Below are 9,417 nucleotides of genomic sequence, written 5' to 3'. Positions count from 1 at the left end.
TTTATTTAATGCTATACAAACTTAAAGTAGTGACCTAATGTCTTCATCAAAAATCCTAAAGTCCCTTAAAACACCCACAAACAGACACAGTCCTTCCTTCCCCCTTTGCCCAGTCCAGAGTACCGTTATCTCAGGAAAGGAAATAGAAGTCCATGGCTCAGGCAGTCCTCTGGTTATTCCCAGTCAGAACTCCGTCCTGACTGGGAGACCTCCCTGGGTTCCTGGCACCCTCAGCTGTGTCGCTGGGATCTCTGCTAAAACCAGGTGGTGGTTCCCCCTTCTAAAGCTGTGGGGGTCCCCACTCTGGCAAAGGCACGTGGTGGTCCTCTCTCCCAGGACCATGAGAGTCCCCACTCAGCCAAAACCCCGTGCTTCTTCCCTCTCAGGGCCACGGTCAAGGGAGGGGGGTTTCCACTCTGCCAAAGCCGAGTGGTGACTCTGCTCAAGCCTTGTGGTTTTCCCTTCTCAATAGCTGTGATCCTTTCTGCACTGCCACAGCCTCATGTTTCTCTCAGGGCTGCGGTGACTGGGTTTAAATCCTGCCAATCTTCCTCTGCCAATCTTCCTCTGCAGCCGCATTTCCGACTCCTCCCACACTCAGCCTCACAGGCCAGAACTCATACCCTTCCAGCTTTACTGGACTGCCATCATGAATCTGGGCAGGCGTGGCCCCATATCAGGGAGCCAATCTTCTCCAAGCTCCCACTCAGGTGCTGTTACTCGGGGGACCTGCCCCCCAGTTACAGAAGATCCTTTCCATCCCCCCTGGCCCAGGGGAGGCCACAGCTATTTAACATATCTATACAACCAGTCAAAGGTTATAGATATGTTAAATGACCATGCCAGAGGTTAGCTGCAAGGCCATTGCTATGCGAAACAGTTTTCAATGGCCCCACTCCATTTGTCCCTTCCTCCAACCCACACCCTGGGGAGGGGGGCGTAGGTGAGGACATCCTAAAATCTCCTGGACACCTTGAGTTCTGGACCCCATTTCAAATGCCCATTTGGGGTCCCCCCTCTTGGCTGCACCCTATAACAATAGTACAGCCCATATCAATAGTAGTTATATATATTTTAAAAATTGTATTTATTTTTAGAGAGGGAAGGAAGGGAGATAGAGAGAGAGAAACATCAATGTGCGGTTGCTGGGGGTCATGGCCTGCAACACAGGCATGCACCCTGACTGGGAATTGAACCTGTGACACTTTGGTTCGCAGTCCGCGCTCAATCCACTGAGCTACGCCAGCCAGGGCAGAAACTTTCTTTTCTCTTTCTGTTATCAATAACTGAAGCAGATCCACTGCCAGGGTGATACTGAGACACCACTGATCGCTGTCCCATGTTGAGACTTTTAAATGTAGCTCAATTTCATGGAGATTAGGACTCCACCCCAACCCAATCATAAAATTATTTTCAAAACAAATCAATCTCACTCTCTGGTGATGTTTCTGTCCCTCTTCCTGGGAGGACATTTCTTGAGGACTGATTTCACATAGTTCTGGGTGGAATAAAATCACTTTTTCTCCAAGAAGTCTTTTGTTTTACTCCCACTTGTTTCCAAAGGAAAACACCTTCTTTTTTATTATGAGCATAATAAAAAAGTACAAGATAATATTAATTGAATGTTAACTCTATAACAGGCACCTTCCACTTGGCTCTGCATGCATGATGGCTTTTGGCTTTTATCCATCACAATAGCCCTATTAGGGAAGTGCTAATATTAGCTTCTTATTACAAAGAAGCAAGTGCAGACTCAAAGAGGTGCAGGAAATAACTTGACCAATACTCCGAGTTCATAAGTGGCAGAGTCAGGATTTGAACCCAGTTCTTTCTGGCTAGAGAGGATGAGTTATTGATCACAATACCATACTAATGCTGCAGATACAACCTCATTTTCCCCATCTCATTTCACATAACATTCTCCAGTTGCCTGGATACTGAAGGTGGTTGACACAGCAGAGGACAGAAGGGAACCTGTTCATGTGGCTTACTTATATGTTCATTTCCCTCAAAATTAGTGACAGAGGGAATCATGACTGAACATGGGGTCAAGGAGGGCACATCACACAGTTCAGCGTGAAGTACTGATGCTTCCTCCCCCACAAACCCAGGGATCCCTCCTGCTTGGGTTCTTTTTGGGGGTGTATAATAGTTATAGCCCCACTACACTGCCTGCAGTCCTTCTAGTGAAGATGTGAATTTAGTAGAATCTTCAAGTGGATTTATCGGCTGTACATTCTTGCTGACGGCTTATCAAGAGAAAGCTTTACTCAGTGCAAAGATATTACAACCTCATCAGGTCTGTAGCTATGATCAATAATTCACTATGAGTTTTCACCTGGAATCAAAAACTTTAATTATCAAGGTGAGGGTGAGGATTGTACCTCTGAGATTCTACTAAATAGCCAAGAATATTTCATCAATTTCCACAGGGAGGACTTCTCCTTCCCTTAGCTCCCCCTTCCTGGCTTCACTTACTCACATTTCAATCAAGTTACAGCCTGGAAATTGCTTACCTGTGTCTGTTACACGAGCTCATTGAAGGTGCTGCTAAGCTGCCCAGTACCAGTTACCCCATCATCTCCTGTGGAGTTTGGCCAATGGGTCCGCATAGATGCAAGGGAAGAAGAGGTGCAAAACTACCTAGAAACCACATGACTGGCCTCAGATGGTACCACCCTGCACCTACATCACCTAGCTCATTTCCCCCACTCACTCATTCATCTGTGCTGCAAACATTTATTCAGTTCAACAGACATGTACTGGACATCTAATGTGGGCTAGGCATCTAAATAGGCATACAAAGTGATTAAAAATGGTCCCTGCCCTTAACATGCTCAGAATCCAGGGGAGCTGGCAAACAATAAAATGACTGCTGTAACTCAGTCGGGTTGGGGAATGGAGAGCGCTTTGGGAGTTCCTAGGGCACAGGTCAGAGTCACTATGCACCCCAGGCAGAAGGAATTGTCTGTGCAAAGGCTTACAAAGATGTGAGAAAGCAAACTTATAAGGGCAGAAACTCCCTACTCTTTGTTACTCAAATGCCCGCTTAGGCCAGTATCTTCCCCAGGTCCTGGAGGTGAAGGTTGATCTGTTTAAGTCAGTTCCAGTCCCCATTGCCAGTGATGCTGTCCTGGCTGGTGAAGGGAAGTCTGCTGGGCATTCTGGGGACATATCTCTCACTCGTAAAAAGAATCACTGAGATATATCCTTTTTTTTTCCCCTTTGAGCTTCATGTGAAGATGGGATGCTTAGAGTTCCTGAAGCCGTCTTTAAGCTATGAGAGGGGAGGCCAAGAAAACTGCAGGAAGCTGACACTGAGCCCTAATACCAACCCTGGGACCATTTTCTTGATATGAGAAATAATAAACATCCTTATTATTAAACAGCTTTTCATTGATTTTTCTGTCACTTACAGCCTACAGAACCCTTACCTGATGGAGTTGTGAGAAATCACATATACACCGCTGCTCCTACCTTATTGCCTTTGCTCTTGAACTTCCTGCTACCATAGGTACTTTCTTACCAACTCCATCTGTTAAAATCATACATGCCCTATGAGACCCACCTCAAATATCACCTACCTCTACTCAAACCTCCCATCTGACCTACCTATCTCCATTGTAGAAGGCCATGACACACTGTTCCTTGCATTGTGGTTATTTTTGTTTGTATTATAGGAATAAGATTGGAAGTTCTCTGACGATAGAAGCTATATCTTATGTTTCTTTGCAAACCCTGAAGTGCTTTCACAGTGTCTGACCTCAGTGGGTGCTCAGTAAATAATGCCTGATACATTTAATGGGATGGGGTGGGGGTCTGGGAAAAGGTAAGATATACACAAAGGAAAGCTGTGATCTGGTGAAATATAAAGTTGAAGAGAGACCCAGCTGGGCAGATAAAGCATAAGGCCTGGGAACCATGTGATTTCAGGGCACGGAGAATTGTGAAGTTTAGAAAGTCAAGGCTAACAGCATCATGTTGGGTGGAAGTTGATAGCTGAGAAGCTAAAAAGTAACAAGCATGGCAATAAACTTATATACATAAACTTACAGCTCATCACAAATAATGTATTTGCTTCTTAATAACATAGGAAAGACAGCCTGACTCTGAAATCAGGGAAGGCCGGTGTGACATATACCTAAACAGGTGAGACTTATGGTAATCGACTGACCACTCACTGCCAGGTTCCTCTCAGCCAGGCCTTGGGATCTCTAACACCACCTCACAACAGCTGTCTGGACCTCAGAGCAGCTCCTGCTTGGTTGATGCTACAGTGGCTTTGGAAATCCAAGAATGTGTGGGAGCTGCAAAGAGGGTGGTAAAATACATTTGCAGCTGAGCAAATTTCAGAACTTCTTGTGACATTGAAGGCTTCAGGCGAGTGGGCCAGACATGACCCATGGGTAGGTGTGGAAGATGCTGCTTCTGAGATTCGAGCTGGAAGTGAAACGATGAGGAAGTGAGGGCTTTGAGATTTATTTTGGGTGGAAAGAAATGAAAAGCAAAACTTCTTATGGCTGGGACTTAGAATGTAAGAGAGGCACCTAGATGTCAGTGCTGAGAAATTCTGTCTAGCGGGCTGGACTGGGTCCTTTTCATTCTGGTAGACTAGAGCTCATTGACATCCTCCTTTACTCCTGCCATTTCCTCCTTGCTTTTTCTCTTCTCTCCCCTCCCTTTCTCCTTCCTGCCCTCCTGAGAAGTATGGCTCCTGCATCTGTGAAGCAGCGCGGTGGCTTCAAATGGATGAATTAGTGACCAGGTTAGTGTATGTCTGCATCCACTTATCAGACACTGGAGATTCAGCTAGTGTGCAGAGCCAGCTTGGAATTGTGGGAATGGGCTATGGGGTGTCCATTTTTCAAATGCAAACTCAAGTTGGGCTTCTCCAAGTACTCATCACTTATGCTGGCTCTTTCCATGATGTCTTTGGCTGTTTATGGAATATGTCTGTGTCTATTTGATGGACTGATGGACATGCAGATAGACAGACCTGATAGAACACAGGAGAGGAATGCACATGGAAAATAATGACTTAGTGCTCTCCTAAAAGAAATTGACTCACAGTCCTCCTCATTTCATAAAGACCACAGGACTAGAAGTCAAGCCAGTCAAGTTCTAGTCTAACTGCTCATATGTCACCCTATGCTGAGCATGCCTCTTCTCTTGCTTGGACTCACCTTCTTTACCTGCAAAGTGAAGACATTGGACTGAATGAGCCCTAAAATCCCTCCCAGAAATTTCACTTTGTGTTTCTGTGATTCCTAGCTCTGCACTCCTGGGCTTGAAAAGCAAGAATGAGTAAGGACAACATGAAAGCCCTCACGGACATCACAGTCCATCCAGGGAGCCTGGGCCCATGTGGCACATGGGGAGCCCACAGGCTCTAGACCTGCTGGTCTACAGGGAAGGACTCTGCTGACCAATATGCAGGCTATGTAAAGTGCAGCACAGATTTTTTAAATGATTTCCAATGACACTTGATATACAATATTATGAGTTTCAGGTATATAGTACAGTGATTAGACATTTGTATAACTTACAAAGTGATCACCCCAATAAGTCTGGTATGTCTTTGACACCATATAAAGCTATTATAATATTATTGACTATATTCCCTATGCTGTACTTTACATTCCATGACTACCTTTATAACTGCAAAATCTCTTTTACCTTTTTGCCCATTCCTCCAATACTGCTTCCCTTCGGTGACCATTAACTTGTTCTCTGTGTCTAACAATTTGTTTCTGTTTTGTTTGTGTTTGTTTTTAAATTCAAGGTATCAGTGAAATCATACAGTATTTGTCTGTCTCTGTTTGACTTATTTCACTTAGCATAATACCCTCTAGGTCCATCCATGTTGTTGCAAATGGCAAAATTTCATTCTATTTTATGGCACAGTAATACATATACAGATACATATGTACCACCTCTTCTTTACCCATTTGTTTATTTATGGACACTTAGGTTGCTTTCACATCTTGGCCATTGTAAATAACATTGCAATGAACATAAGGGCACATATATCTTTTGAAAGTAGTGTTTAGGAGCTCTCCCAGTAAATACCCTGCAGTGGAATTGGTGGGTCAACTAGTAGTTCTATTTTTAATTTTTTGAGGGTCTTCATACTGTTTTCCATAGTGGCTATACCAATTTACAATTCTACCAAGATTTTCACTACAGTTCCCTTTTCTTCACATCTTTGTGAACATTTTTTGTTTGTTGAAGTACTGATGATAGCCTATGAGGTAATATCTCATTGTGGTTTTAATTTGCATTTCTCTGATTGTTGGTGACATTGAGTATCTTTTCATATGTCTATTGGCTATGTGTATGTCCTTTTTGGAGAAGTGTTTATTCAGGTACTCTGCCCATTTTTAAATTGAATTGTGCTTCTTTCTAGCATTGGGATGTATGAATTCTTTATAAGTTTTGGATATTAACCCCTTGTTGGATGTATAATGATGAATATTTTCTTTTATTCAGTAGGTTGCCTTTGTTTTGTTGATGGTTTCCTTTGGTGTGCAAAAATTTTAGTTGGTGTAGTCCCATTTATTTATTTTTTGTTTCCTTTGCCTAAGGACATACATCAGAAAAAAAATTGCTGAGAGAAATATCAGAGTTTACTGCTTATGTTTCTTTCCTTTTGGGAGTTTTATGGTTTTGAGTCTTATATTTAAGGCTTAAACCATTTAAGTTTATTCTTGTATATGGTGTAAGAAATTGATTCTTTTGCATGTATCTGTCTAGTATTCACAACAGTTTGTTGAAGATACTGTCTTTAGTATCATTGTCTCCTTTGCCATAGATTAATTGACCATATAGGGTTTGTTTCTGGTCTCTCTGTTTTGTTCCATTGATCCTATATGTCTGTTTTTATGCCAGTACTATGTTGCTTTGATTATTATGGACTTGTAAGATAGTTTAATATCAGGTAGCATAGTACCTTTAACTTTGTCTTTCTCAATATTTTTTTTTGTCATTTGGGGTCTTTTGTGTTTCATATAAATTTTAGAATTATTTGTTTTAGTTCTGTTGAAAAATGCCATTGGTGTTTTGATAGGTATTGCATTGAATCCATAGATTTCTTTGGGTAGTATTGAATTTTAATGTTAATTCTTCCTTTCCATGAGCATCGTAGAAGCTTCTATTTATTTGTGTCTTCTTCAATTTCTTTCTTCAATGTCTTATAGTTTTCTGAGTAGAGGCCTTTTACCTCTTTGGTTAAATTTATTCCTAGATATTTTATTTTTTGATGCAATTTTATTTTATTTTATTTTATTTTATTTTTTTAAAGATTTTATTTATTTATTTTTAGAGGGGGAAGGGAGGGAGAAAGAGAGAGAGAGAAACATCAATGTGCAGTTGCTGGGGGCCATGGCCTGCAACCCCAGGCATGTGCCCTGACTGGGAATCGAACCTACGATGCTTTGGCTCGCAGCCCGTGCTCAATCCACTGAGCTACGCCAGCCAGGGCAATTTTATTTTTTTAGATTATAAAAATTTATCATTTTAACTTTTTATTGTTGTTCAAGTACAGTTGTCCCCATTTCCCTCCTACTGCACTCCCCTACACCCCAACCCTCACCCTCAATCCAACCCAACTTTGGTTTGTCCATGGGTCCTTTATACATGTTTCTTGACAACCCTTCCCCTTCTTTTCCCTGTTATCCCCCTCCACCCACCCCTCTGGTTATTGTCACTTTGTTCTTTATTTCAATATCTGGTTACATTTTGTTTGCTTATTTGTTTTGTTGATTATGTTCACCTTATAGGTGAGATCATATGGTATTTGTCTTTCACCACCTGGTTTATTTCACTTAACATAATGCTCTCCAGTTCCATCCATGCTGTCACAAAGGGTAGGAACTCCTTCTTTCTTTGTGCTGCATAGTATTTCATTGTGTAAATGTACCACAGTTTTTTGATCAACTCATTTACTGATGGGCACTTAGGCTGCTTCTGGCACTTGGCTATTGTAAACTGTGCAGTTATGAACATTGGGGTGCATAGGTTCTTTTGAATTCATGTTCCAGGGTTCTTAGGGTATAATCCCAGTAGTGGAATTGCCGAGTCAAAAGGTGATTCCATTTTTAGTTTTTTGAGGAAATTTCACACTGTTTTCCACAGTGGCTGCACCAGTCTGCAATCCCACCAATGTACTAAGGTTTCCTTTTCTCCACCACCTCATCAGCACTTGTTTGTTGATTTATGATGGCCATTCTGACTGGTGTGAGGTGGTATCTCGTTGTGGTTTTAATGATGCAATTTGAATGGAACTGTTTTCCTAATCTTTCTTCCCAATAGGTTGTTATTGGTGTACAAAATGCAAATGAAGTCTGAATATTAATTTTGTAGTCTGCTACTTTATTGGATGTATTTATCAGTTTTAATAGATTTTTTTTGTGTGTGAAATCTTTAGGGGTCTCTATAGTATCATGTTACCTACACATAATGAGTTTTACTTCTTCCTTTCCAATATAAATGGCTTTTATTTCTTTTCTCTCTTCTGATTGCTGTTTAGGACTTCCAAAACTATGTTGAATATATCCTTTTCTTATTTCTTATCTTAAATAAAAAGCTTTCAGATTTTCACCTTAAGTATGGTATTACTGTGTCAACCATGGCCTTTATTATGTTGCTTTCAGATTTTCACCTTGAGTATGGTATTACTGTGTCAACCATGGCCTTTATTATGTTGTTTTTCCTCTATGCCCTCTCTGTTGAAAATTTTTATCATAAATGGTTGCTGGATTTGTCAATGTGTTTTCTGCATCTACTGATGTGATCAAATGATCATGTCATATCCTGAATTTTATTTATGTGGCTATCATGCTAATTGATTTGCAGATATTGAACTAAATTTGCATCACAGGAATAAGTCCCACCTTATTATGATTTATGATCTTTTAAATTTATTGCTAAATTCAATTTGCTAATAGTTTGTTGAGAAAATTTGCATCTATGTTCATCAGGAATATTGACCTATAATTTTTTTGTAATGTCTTTGGTTTTGATATCAGAGTAATCCTGGCCTCATAAAATGAGCTTAGGCGTCTCTCTTCTCTTTGTTAGAATAGTTTAACAAGGATAGCTATTACTTTGTCTTTAAATGTTTGGTAAAATTCACTTGTAAGCAAAAATTTATCTGGCCCAGAACTTTCACTTGTTGGGAGTTTTTAGATGACTAGTACAATAGCATGAAAAGTTATGTGTCTATTCAAATTTTTTGTTTCTTTTTGATTCAGTCTTGGGAGATTGTATGATTCTATAAAATAACCCATTTCTTCCAGGTTGTTCAATTTGTTGGTATATAAATATTTACAGTGTTTTCTCACAGTCCTATGTATTTCTGTGGTGTCAGCTGTTACTTCTCCTCTTTCATTTCTGATTTTATTTATTTGGTCCTATCTC

This window comes from Phyllostomus discolor, chromosome 14 (assembly GCF_004126475.2).
Source record: "Phyllostomus discolor isolate MPI-MPIP mPhyDis1 chromosome 14, mPhyDis1.pri.v3, whole genome shotgun sequence".
Taxonomy (NCBI): domain Eukaryota; kingdom Metazoa; phylum Chordata; class Mammalia; order Chiroptera; family Phyllostomidae; genus Phyllostomus; species Phyllostomus discolor.
Note: the sequence above shows the minus strand (reverse complement) of the source record.